Below are 13,456 nucleotides of genomic sequence, written 5' to 3'. Positions count from 1 at the left end.
TTCAGGATTGTCAATGTAGGGCCCCGTTTTCCCCTTTCACCCCAGGGGCTCTGGGTGATGCTGCAGATGTGAGGGTGCAATCAAGGAATTTTTTTTTTTTTTTTCATTTGTATCCTTTTAGGTACTGCTAAGGGAAGCCTGTGAATAAGTATAGTCTCAATTCTTCTGTTGATTATGAGATGTAAACTGATAAATGTCAGGGCTTCTTCAGCCCCCACTGTCTGCACTTTATGTCACCTCCTTATGTGGTGGGGCAATGCCTCCTGATCTCTGCAGGCCTGCCCTTGCTGGGGGTGAATTGGGTGGTAGCTGTTCAATAGCGTATGTAAGCGTTGTCTGGAACTCTGAAATTAGCTTTAAATCTTGGTGTATTTGAGGACCTTACATAAAGGGTGTTATTTGATCAGCTATAAAAATGATTCCATTAAGATCTAGGCATGACTTTTTTTTTTCTTTTTTCTTTTTTCTTTTTCCTTTTACATAGAATCAAATATTGAAAAGCATCACAATTCTGTGCTGTGAGTAGTTTCAACAATCCAAGCAGGTTTGGGTGAGAGTACTGTGGCATTACTGTAAAATTTGGTTTTGGTTGATTAGCCCTAGAGTGAAGGGGGATGTGGTCTTTACCATTGGGGTAGCATCTCTGTTGGCTTTACTATCCAAGTTGTCTCCTTCAGAGTTTCTTCACATGATTGATACTGTCTCTTAGCATTTGAATGTCCTGGAACTCCTATATATATATATGTATATAGAAAGTATTTGTGTGTATGTGTAGGTGGTATGTGGTATGGATTCTTTGAAGCCTTCAGCTCCTTGGTAAGCTCCTAATCTGATCACTTTCCTTTATACCTTCACAATAATTCACTGTGTGATGTGTTGTTATGCTCTATATCAGTCTGTATTTATTTGTCATTTTCTTCCATCTGCTGAGAGTTGCTTCTGTTCTGGTACATAGTGATGCAGATGTAGAACTAGCCCACTTAAAGCTCACATCCCCTTGACACCAACACTGAGCTAGGGATCCTTGAATTCTTGTCATTTGTAAGTGCTTGCTTTAACACCAGTGTTATTCCGTGCTGGCTATGCAGCTGACCTAAATAAGTAATTCTTGTACTAGTCCTAGTGTGTATTCAATGCTGTAACTCTCCCATCACTAATCTGATGAAGGAAGAGTGGGAAGGTCTATGCAAGGGAGATCTGTTAATCAGCTGAGTTGTCTCCTGCTGCTATAGCAATGAAATCCTTTTGCTTGTGATAAGTTTAGGGACTCTTGACATCTGTTGCAAAGCTAGAATGATACACATTTATCAAAATAAAGCCTTAAACAATACAATACAAGCCTTAGACAGTAATGATACAATCTCTTGCTGTTTATGGGGCCATGTCAGATAAAAATGTGTTGGTACCATTGACCACGGCTTGTGCACATGTGTCAATCAGAGTGAAGTGACTTCCAGATGGAGTGGGAGAAGTGTATGAGATCACACCATTTAAAAGAGAAATAATGATGTCAGTTGGACACTATTTTCCCTCTTAGAGTTTTTGAACTTCTTAAAAATACGATCTGATCTGCACTCTAAATAGCCTTGGCAATTTAGGGCTGGTAAGGTGAGATGTTTGCATGACCTGTAGGAGTACTTTTCCATTTTGGCACATGCACTCAATAGTCCCTGATTTTTTTTCCTTCTGCATTGTTAAAGCACAATTCTCGATGTGTGTATTTTCTTGTCTATCCATTAAAAAAATAAATACTTTCTTTAAGAGGTCACAGTGGCCTGGCTGGTCAGCTGGAGCATGCCTGATGTGGCACTAATAAACAAGGCCTACTAGGTGACCCATAGCTGCAAGTTGCTCTTTCACTTAACACCTTTCTGCAGCTCTGCAGTGTTTTTAGCTGCTGTCAGTTTCTCTAGTCGCTCACCTCTAAGTTTGTCACGTTTCCCCTGTGTCAGGCAGGGATTTTGTGTCAGCTGAAAAGGACTGGGGATGCAAAACATGGCAAAGGTTGACTGTGCCTGATGATCAAGGCAGAGTGGGGCAGAGAGGCGCTGTGCGACAAAGTAGTGCTGTGCAGGTTGCAGCAGACCTTGTGCTGGGGTTGTGTTTGTGGATAGGTTACAACGTATTCCACTGCAAAGAGGTGGTTTTCTCCTTGTTCATGATCCAGCATCGAGAAAATAGCTGTTCTTAATATTTGATGACTTCATTATTATTATTTTTTTTTCCCCTGGATTTTTTTAAACTGCTTTCAAACTAATTGTATTGGGTGCAAGTTAACAGCTGGCCAATGTGCTGTCCTGAGGCTGGCCAATTATTTTCTTAACTGCAAAGCAAATTCTACTGAATAAACATTAATTTTCTATTTGAAAAGCCTTGACCCGAAGGACAGGTGGATTTTTAAGAAGTCCTTAGGCAGTCACTTCACTGCTTTCTACATATTAATCATGTAGCACGTATAAACCATTAAATATCACTGAAGATGAAATCCAGTACAAATGCAGAAATCTGGTCAACTTGCTTATACAGTAGTGCTGCGATCCTTCTACACTGCTGCACAAAATGCAGATAGGTCCCTATCAGAAAGCAGTTGTACTCAACAGCACAGCAATTCAAGAAAATGGCAGAAATCTAATTACTGGGATTGTTTGTGGAGATGGAAGGAGAATCCCTTGTCCACAATGATGCATCAAACATTGCTATTAGGAGTGTTTGCTTTAATACTATCACCAGGCAAATAGTATTTGATGTCATCACGGTAGCATGAGCTGCCACTCATGTTTTTGCTGCTCAAGTTTTAGCATTACTCTCTGTGATGTTTTTGGTTTTCCACTCTCAACATCAGAACTGAGGCAGGTTTGCAAAGCTACTGTGAGCACGGGGAGAGCTAACATTTACTGATGGTGTTTGAACTGTGACTGTTTCTAGTATATGCTCTTAAAATCCCGAGCCAAGTTAAGATCCTCGAATAGCTTGTTAAAACTTTCTTTTTCAGAGACTTTATATACAGTTGAGCCTAACAGTCCCTTTGCCTGAACAGTCAATAACAAGCATCACTCAGGTAGTGAGAGAGGTGAAACAGCTTGGAACACTTTGTTACTGTCTGTGGTAGCACGATCTCCTCCTGCAGATCCTCCATGCCTCTGGAAATGTGAATGCTACAGCATGCAGAGGAGAGAGATGATCATCTTACTTAGCACTGCGATGCAGTTTTGGTGCCCTTTCATTGAAGGGAGAAAAGTAGCAAAGGGCATATGGAAAGCTAACACGAGTGGAATTTTGCTTGAAATATTAGCAAAGTTTAAGGGGTTTTTTGTCCCAGCAAAGAAAAGTCTCAAGCAATCCATTCTTCCAGTGCCTAAAAGTAATGGTAGAGAAGATGAAGTCTATCTCCTTTTGAGGATGAGCTGTAGCAGAATCAGAGCCAACAGGCACCCTTTGCTTCAGAGAAGATTCTGTGCCATTATAAGGAAAAGAAATGAGAGGGGAAATCATGAGAACTGTTAAACATTAGAATGTTTTGTCCAGAGAAGTAGAGGCTGTCCCTTGCTGGAAGTGCTTAAGACTTTGCTGGTCGCGTTCCTGAATACCTAATCCAAGGCAGTGCTTCCAGCAGAAATTGGGATAAGATGATCTTGGGTTCTCTTCTGTATTCTGATTCCTTACTCTCTAGGGTCACACATGGGGATGCTGTACAGCACAGGAGATTTTTCTCTCCCTTTCCTCCTCTTCACAATGAAAAGGTTCTATGAGCCTCAGGTTAAAAGTAGTACAATACGATCTCCTGTTGGTTGGGAGGTGGCTTTCTGTGCATTAAAATATTTTCTTAAATTTAAAATACAGTGCACGGTTTCCCAAACAGATATCCCCTTAGGCTTCTGCTTGAGGAGTTTGGTACAAGAATCCTATTTCAAAGTGACTTCAGCTACATTATGGATGTATCATCAGAAAACGATTCTGCCAGCGTATTGCTGGTTGCCTGCGGTGAATGACAGCCACATGGGCCTGAACAGTTGTGAGCCTCTAGCCTTTGTGTCTGTTATGTGGAACAGGCGCATTTAAAGTCAAATAAAGTCGGTGTTTTTTTTTGTTTTTGTTTTTTTTTTCCTTAATGTATGAGACTGCAAGGTCTGGAAACCCAAGAGTCTTTATTAATTGAGATATATTTCTCCCTCTGCTTTCAGTAGGAATATAGATGTTGTTTTCAGTCTTACTGGTGTTGAAATCCATTTTTTTTTCTTTTTTTTTTTTCATAAATGGCATGGGTAATCAGTGCTGTGCGTCTGAATTATACTGGAATTAAGTTTCAAGTGGAACAGCGTGGTAGCTATTTCATTATCTCTGTATTTATTCACAAATTATGAAACAACGTTTTCAAAACTCATTTTCTTGTGTAGCTTCTTGAGGTACTACTTTGTATATGACAGGCAAAGTTGCAATATGAACCTTTTTAATAGATTAATTTGAGGAAGGTTCCAAGTTCAGTCATGAATATTTATATATTTGCGTACCTTAGCTAGAACAAATGGATGTCATCAGTTAGTCTTGGATTTTAAAAGGAGTTCGAGAAGTTACTTTTCTCTTTGAACATCTTAAACTTCAGAGAAAATATCAGGTTTTTTTGCCAAGACTTTGCAGTTTCATAACCATCAAGAGGAAATATTGATTATGTAGTAACTAGTTCAGTGACTCTGTCCTTTTAAGCCTATCTTCTTGTAGTTATCTTGAAGACTTTGTTCTCCACCATTATGTCCTCAGACCATCAATTCCTCTTATGCAATATTTCTAAAATCTTTCTAAAAAAAAAAAAAAGGTCAAAATCTTATCAGCATAAGCTATCTTAAATGCTGTGTCTTCATCCAGTCTCTCATCCTTTATCTCTCTGACTTCCTTCTAGTCCTTTTTGAAGCTGTTGAAGTTGTTGCCATTGTCTCTGGCACTGACAGCCCCATCAATTTTGTATCCCTTCACTGATCCGCTTTCTTCCTACTGCATTGAGATAAAGCTTTATTTATTTTTATTTCTGATGACTTTCTCTTTGTTTTCTGTCTGGTGTTGGCTCTTATCGCATTGCCCTCTCATTGTCAGCTCCAACTGCTGTAGTGCTTTGTTGTGGAGACAGTTCCAGACCTTCAGTGCTAGCTCTCATGTCCATCTCTCCCTCAACAGTATCCTGGATGCTTTCTGCTGTCAGCGCTTCCTAGTTCTGCCCTAACTTGCTTGCATAATTAGAAGGGTGAAATAATTAGGATGACTGCTCAGCTTGTGTTGGTGCTCTCCAAGGTGAGCAGTCAGCCATCCTCCTTCCAAACCAGGTGTTATGTACTGGGGTTTGTTCAGAAATTAACCCCACAAGTGTCTCTTCCCTGTTATGCTCCAGGGATGTGCAAACCTCCATTGGAAAGTGCTGGAGATGTGTTTTGGCAATACTGCCTGGGCCATGTGCTGTTCAATACTAGATGCCAGCTGTGGCCTAGTGATGCTCAGTGTCTGTACCCTCCCTGCTGGGAGGCTGATGCTATCTGTACTGCAGAAAGCTGCACAAGGAAACCAATGTATTCAGTCAGTCTTCGTTACGTGAGGTTCAGGTTGATCTTCCTGCCACTAATTTTTACTGTTTTTCTTGAAGTACTTCTGTGCACTGGCTTGATTCAATTATTCCTTATGAATTTGTTGATTTTTCTGCATTCCCATTAAGGATTACTTTAGCTTCTCATCTCTCTTACTACAATAATCCATTTATTCCTATAAAGCCATCAGTTTCATTTCTGTTGCTTCAGAATGATCCCAGCTCTTTCAAGCAGAGCCTGAAGACTTAAGCCCTACAAAATGCTGAAGTTCTTCAGAGACGAACACTGCAGTCTTTGTGACTCGTCCCCTCTAGGCACAGTATAAAGCCTCTCCATGTGAAAGAATCCACCTCTGTTATTTTCACTGCTAATATGAAAGGTACCTGTTGCTCTCTCCAGCACAACAAATAGGCTTCTTGACAGCCTGAGGGATATGTTTAGTCAACAGGTGCTTGGTTTGAACAAAAAGCCCCAGTTTCTTTTAAATGTATCCAAAGACAAACAGTTGCTTTCAATATTTGTTTTTTTTTTTTTAATTTTTGAATAATATTTCAAGAACTGAGCAAATGGCTTTGTCCAAACAATCGTGGCATATAAATAAATTTTTTTTCTTAAATCTGAGTGGCATAAACTGCGATGTAACCATTGCAAGATAATTAACATCACTTCAACACTATAATGTGCAAAGGTGCATTTGATCCCATTCCTATGAAGACCTGATTATATTATGGTAATCATTCTTTTGAGATGCTCTGTTACAAAAAAAAAAAAACAAAAAAAAAACAACAACAAAAAAAAACCCACTACTTTTGAATACAACACAGAAGCAATTTGATTCTTTTGATCAGCAGAAATGTCAATTACATCTCACATTTGAGATCTGAAATGACATAAACAAGTGTCTAGTCCCTTCAATACTGAATGGTTAACACAAAAAAGCAATTAAACTATTTCAATAGCATTTATCAAAAAGCATATGTCAAGAATGCTGATGAAGTACCATATCGTTCTCAGCCTGTGTGCTGAAAGTGGGATGCTTAATGGTGCTGTTTCAGAAAAACTGAGATGTGCTTGTTTCTAAAGACTGTTTTTATCAGCTACTAAGAAATGGACTAATTCTGGCCCAGGGCATCAGATGATGAGGGTAAATGGACTATACCCACACAGACTGGTATTAAATGGGATATCAAGAACTAATTGGATCTAACTGCTTAAGAAAGGAAAGCTTTTACAGCATCTTATGGTGGTGTTCACATGTAGCTTAAGAGTTGACGGTATTGTGTGTGAAGATAAACAACTTAGTTAGGAAGGATGTAGGACCTGCTTGCTGATCTGCTCAGTCCCACCACGGGAGGATGCATGCTGGAAAAACAGAGTGAGATTTTGTTGGCTGTGAGCAAAGCACCTTAGTTCCATTTGCTAAATAAATGTGGATGTTACAGCAGTGAAAGTGGCTAAAATCAGCTGAAGAAACTAACGCAGGAACAAGAGGGCAGGAAATTATGCTGCAGCTGATAGTTACCAAGTGTGTTTGAGTTGATCTGTAATGCAGCAACTTCACTGTGTAAGTTGCCATGGAAAGTACTTCTTAAAAAGAAATAATTTAAATGTTAGTAGTTAACTGCATTTGTAATTCAGAAGATGTGCATATACCAACTCAAGCTCGATCTCTTGCCAAAGCCAAGAAAATCAAGAATAAAGAGAAAATACTCATTCTTTTCTCTTTTAAAGCACTAGATACATGGGTTTACTGCCAATCATACACTTTTAAAAAAAATTTTCATTTAAGACAGCAGTGTGTAGGGAACACTGTAAATGATTAATATGCAAGTATGTGCCCAGAATTGGCTCTCTTGGCTCCTAGTGGCAGGGATCCTGTTGGTGCCATGTAAGAGAAAGGAGAATTTGAAGTTATCTCCAGTAATCCACTGATTTCCAGTACCTGAAGTTGCTTGCTGGTGAAAAGGAGCTTTGCAGTGTCCTGAATGCACTCTGGGATTTGTAGCCCCAACAGGGGAAAGACTGTGGTAAAGGTGCTGGTAAAGGTGCTTTATGAGTCATTGCAGCAAAACAGCCTGACTTTCAGAGCTGTAGAGCAATCATGCCATGTGAAAATGATAATCTTGATGCTTACCTTCTTGAAACCAGTCTGTGGGTCTGTAGCTGTGTTCTTGCAAACCCTAACCCTGTGTAACACAGGGTTTGCATACAGTGCATCTATCTCAGCAACCTCCTGTTGCTTTGTGTCACTTGCCAGAATGTTCATGGTCTGCTTTGACGGGCATACTTATGGAATAACAAACATGCTTTGTGTATGCGTGACTGCAGCAAATACTGGTTGGATGTAACTGCTGCATTTCTTTCAGAAATCCCGCCAACTTTAATTAACTAAAGTTTCTTTTGAAACACAAAGTGATTAGAAACTTGTTTGCAATCTGTTTGCATTGTAATATACAAATCAGAACATAGGCTTCCTTGTGTCTTTTGGACAGCAAAACCTGTCGTCTGAATTTCCACAAGTGAATTTGAACTCTGGCCATGTTCTCTGCTTCATTTACCTGCTGTTTGTTGTTTTTTTTTTTTCTTATCACAGGTCTGGGGACACTCGATCCTTAAATAGTTTGGGGGCAATGATTGCTTGACAAATTGCATGCAATTGTCAGAGCTAAAAGCCATTTCTCTTTTTCTTTTTTTCTTTTTTTGTTTGTTCAGATACACTTGTATCATTTTAGTTTTTCCATGTTGCCTTCTTTTCTTGTCTTCTGTTTGTGAGCACTTGGTATCTCCTGTTCAGCAACTTGGCTCCAATCTGCTTGTGGCAGATTGCCTCCAACCATCACTGGATGGTGCTTAGAAATAGGATATTGCTCCAGGCAAGTGTGAGTGTGAACGTTGGGTGTACGGACTCTGGTTTAACTATTCAAGAGTTGTACAAACACATCTATGTGCTCTGGCAGATCTTCCATAAAGACTGAGAACGAATTCTTATGTTGTTTTTTTTTTTTTCCCCACTATTATCACTTTATTTGCAGTCTTGATCTGTACCAGGACAGTAGACAAACAAGGTATATCCTTCCCATTGCAACCCCTACTCAACTTTTAAGCCCAGTGCTGGAAGCACAATATTGGGTTAACAAAGGGGAGAACATATGTGGACACCAGCAGTGAAACTAGCCAAAATAGTACTTGCCATTCTGATTGTGTCAGATTGATGCTTTTGTGCTATGGTGGGGGAAAAAGCTATTGTAGTTCTGGAGATGGAAGGAAAGAAAAGCACTTTGTTAATGGAAATTAAGGATAAATAAGTACTACCATTGAGTTCATTAGGTGTTTTTGTTGAATTTTTGGACGTGACTTGATTTTTAGATTTTTTCGGAGGAAGAGAGAGGCAAAGTTCTTTATGGCAGTGTAAATTTATGACCCTGAGTAAAATTTTTATTATAAAATTTTGGTTTAATTTTTATATTTTGATTCATCACTTCAGAGCCACATATATTCCAAGTGAAAACAGCAATTATTACTGTGAAGAGGTTTCCATAACAGGTCAGTCTCATAGACTAGAAAAACAAAAGAGCTGTCACAACCTCTAAATTGACACTGAGTGCAGCGTTTACTTACTTGTTCACTGAGCTCACATCATTGAAAAAGGGAATTTTACCTTATATCCCTTTGATTGAAGTCTTTATCCCTCTGCTCATCTCTCTGTGCGTTGCTGACCTGCTTCCACACTGGGAAGAGTGTGGCCACCCTGTGCACTGTGCAGCAGGAGTGCTCAGAAGGCAGCCTTTGGGTTGCAACAGAGCTCTTTCATATCTTCAACTGCTGCAAGCTGGTCAGGATCAAGTGAAACACTTAACCGGTGGAGAGTCTGACTGGGTGGAAATGGGGATCTTGATATTTGAAAGCAATCATTTATTGACCAGGATGGCAAGAGAGAGGTAGCAGATTAGCAAAGTAGCCACCTGCTCAAGCTCTTGTTTGAAATAGAACACCAGTGAGTTACTGCCAGGTATCAAATGCTAATATTACTTTGCTTAATGGGGCCCTTTATGCTCCTCTGAAGGGCCAGCAGAGCTATAATCATTGCCTGAAGGCTTTTAAAATTTCAAGCATTTTTGCTCGAGTGTTCTTGTGTAGTTTTTCTTTGAAAGAAGTCCTGTCACAAGGGAGTCTGCTCTCGGTAAGCAGCAGTACAGTAACTCCTTCTGACACTAATGGGAGCTGTGCCTGCATGAGGGCCCAACCGCAGATTCCTCATAACAAAGCTGAGCCTTGAGAACATGAAATGTAATGGGAAAACAATAAAATTGTAAAGGGCATGATTCTGCTCGTATCCAGCATCAATTGTTAAGTGATGGAAAATCAGTCTCCCATAGACTCACACCTGTGAGGGAGCCTTGCATTACGCACTGATTGTTTCTTGGATTTCTTTCCTGTAGCCAGTCTTCCTCACTCTGTGCTTGAATGCCGTGCAGATCGCTCTGGTTCACTAAGAAAACAGGAGTTGAGGGCAGGCTGTCATCACCCCTGCAGCTTCTCAGTCCGCTCGTGCTGGGGCACCATCCATCAAGTGACCATGATGGAGGAAGCACAGGAGCTGTCTGAGTTGCCGATGTGAAATAAATCATACTACTGAATGAGAACATCTCACACCCATTTTTTTATTTTATTTTTTTTTCTGCCTCATTACTAGGTCAAAGCCTGCAATCTTTTAGTATGGAACTGGAAGAAGTTGGCTTTAGTGCCATTGTTTTCCATGTTGAGGAAGCTGGAAATGGCAAGGAACGTGAGATGTGGGCCTTGGCAGAAAATGCCAGAAAACTGCACAACAGTGCAGTTGTCCGTGTGCTGGCTGATCTGGGAGGGCATCATCAGAAATTCAGTCCTGTCATCCACAAGCTTCTGGAGGAAAAAAAAAAAAAAACAAAACAGACAGTTCTGGTTTTTTATAACTTGGAGCAAACCTCCACTTCACTATATGTGATTCCCAACCTGAGAATTATGTAAGTACTGTCATTTTTTCCTGATTGTGGACTACCAGTGCCCCTGTGTTGTGGTTCTGTCAATGAGGAGAGTTTGATCTTGGGTAAAATTTTGAAGTCTTAATCTATAATTTGTCTGACTGGGATGTGTTCTCTAGGGGAATCAGAGAAAGATGAAATGCAGAAACATGAAAAAGGAGCCAACTTAGCTAGCTCTGGTGCAACTGTTGGAATTAGAAAGTTAGTGGTATAAAAAGTCCATAAATTAAGGATGTAAGAAGAGGACCTTATCTTTTTCCTCTGGAAATGGAAAGTAAGAGTAAAGAGGCTGCTACTCCTGAAGTTTTGAACAGACATGGGGTATGCTGAAACGTTACTGATCTCCAGTGCTGTTAGTAAAGGTACCAGTGCATTCAAAGTTCGATTTATCTAGTTTGAGAAGTGTCTGGACCTTTTCTTGAAACTGTTCTGCTTCAAGAAACAATCAGCAATTCTGGATGAGAGGGAATGGAATGATGAATAGTTCAGTAAACTTCCTCAATCATGCTGTGCAAACGCACAGATCTTGGGTCGCCTTGATGGAGGTCAAACTCCTCAGAACTGTGGCTTAAGAAATGCTGTGTACATTATGTTATGTATGTTATACGTTATATGCTAAGAGGAGCCAAGCTCCTGTCTAGAACAATACAAAGTTAATTATTAGCAGGGTAGGTTTGGTTTTTTGTTTTTTTTTTATTTCTTTTTGTTTTTCCCAGGAAAAAATGTTTCCAATTTTGACTTCTAGACATCTGATTTGGAGGGGGGAAAAAAAGAAAAAGAAAAAAAAAAAAAGACCAGAGAAGGTTTATCTTTATTATCTGCTTTACTGGAATTCAAGTTGCTCATTCATTCTTATACTGCTAAAAAGGGAGGTTATGGTTATAACTCGTGTCTTTAGTCTTCCTTCTTTCTATTTTGCCTTCTGATAACATGTTTCTTGACTCGTCATGTTTTGAGAATTGCCTTTATTGCGTTTTGGTAAAATAAAAAATGGAAATTGAGACTTGTCCTTAATGGGTCTATTCTGTGTGGGGGTTGTTGAAGATAAAGATGTTAGACTTGACTTCCCAATTTCTAAATCCTGACTTCCAGGTGTGTCAGGATTATGCATGGTATGTTAGAAGGCTAATGTATTTCCACTCTTTAAGACATGAAGACATGGTAATGTAGGCATTTGGTGTAATACACCATACTATGCGTGCTCTAATAGAGGTCGTTATAATGCATGTTTTGAAAGTAGTGTTATTGATGAGCAGCTGCTCTGCAGAATCCAGATTGCCTTTCCAGTGTGCTTTCTGCTCATAAGTTGTTTTCTCTGTGGGGAATAAATTGTTTTCACTGTGGGAAATGTTAGTTGTTTACTAATAAGTTGTTTTCTCTGTGGGAATAGATTTTGAATGCTAAGATAGAAGATGGTACTTTGTGTTGTTGAGGGAAATACAATATGCCTTAAGTTCTTGAGCTATTGGGACTTTTTAAATGGAAGATTTATAATGGCTTGTGTCAATCTTGCACTGAGTGTGCTTTTTAGAAGACATAGGGAATTGGATCTTAAAAGCTGTTCAGAACTGGGGCTTGTGTTGTGCAGGCAATGCTGTCAAGTCTGAGCTGTGCTGGCTGCCTGGAGGAAGCTTGCTACAGATGGCAGGTGAGGCTGCCTTTTACTGGAATGTGTACTCATTTATATCTTTTCAAGGATAAATAGCCTATGTTTGCACTTACAGCTCATAGCCAGTCCTGGGATGCCCCAGCACTGCAGCTAAATAGTGTGCGTGGTCACTTCATTAGCAAGGAGCCTATCTAGGTTCATTAAAAAATAAATAAATTACCCTCTGTATAGTGGTGTGAGCACTGGGTTAGCTGTTTCCTTCTGCTGGCACGTTTGGCACTGATCCACAGGGCAAACACTGGCTGAAATACTTGAAGTACTTACCCTGAAACTCGTTTTCTGCTTAGAAAAAGATAGTTTTAGGGAAAAATACTCATAAATAAAAATTCAAGAGAAATGTTGGAAATATGTTTAAGAGGTCAAAGGAAGCTTTTGATGGAATCGTATGATAGGTAGCTCAAAACTATGCCAGAATTCCTCTTTAAACAACTTTTTAGAAATACTTTGGTCACTTGGAAGGCCAGAGTAAAACTCAGTGGTAATGGCTGATCCATTTACCCAGGAGACAATGGATGCTGTCATGGGTACATGGAGCAAAGGTCAACTCTTCTCTGAGGAGGTCTACTGTAATCTCAAATGCAGTAAGTGGATGTGAATTTACTGCCGTCAGTATCCTCCCATCTTATATTTTTTAATACTTTCAACAGGTTGCTGAATTTAGGGCTGTTATCAGTCCAGCTCCTCCACAAGTGCTTTTAGAATCATGTTGGATTATCCAGAATTTCCAGACCATGTCTGTTTTGGGCCTCAGACAGTTGGGAATAAGCTTCTTAACTTGCATTAGCATTTCTGGGATTGAGTTTTGTCATACCCAATTGAATAAATATTGTGGCTTAAATCTCACTGCGGTTGCCCGGGAGGGCAACTAGTTTATATAAAGCCTTGACTATTGTGCTCAAAACAGCTATAAAACATGCTGATCACATGAGTTTGTAGCAGTATGGTTGGAGTTCTTTGATCATTTTCTGTGCAGTTTAATAATGTAAATACAGGTTGAAAGGAAAGCTACTGGCCTAGGAGAACCACGCTGACAAATGCACATCACTGAAATGTGAGTGGAAAGAAAATGGGTGACTTCACACAAATAAATTAGCCCAGACTGACGTATATAGTGAGTGAGTTGAATAAAACTGGTCTCATTGAAGCAAATTAGAAATATGTTCCTCTTCAGTGTATATAAGGAACAGATGGCATATCAG

This window comes from Meleagris gallopavo, chromosome 11 (assembly GCF_905368555.1).
Source record: "Meleagris gallopavo chromosome 11, MGAL_WU_HG_1.1, whole genome shotgun sequence".
Lineage (NCBI taxonomy): Eukaryota > Metazoa > Chordata > Aves > Galliformes > Phasianidae > Meleagris > Meleagris gallopavo.
Note: the sequence above shows the minus strand (reverse complement) of the source record.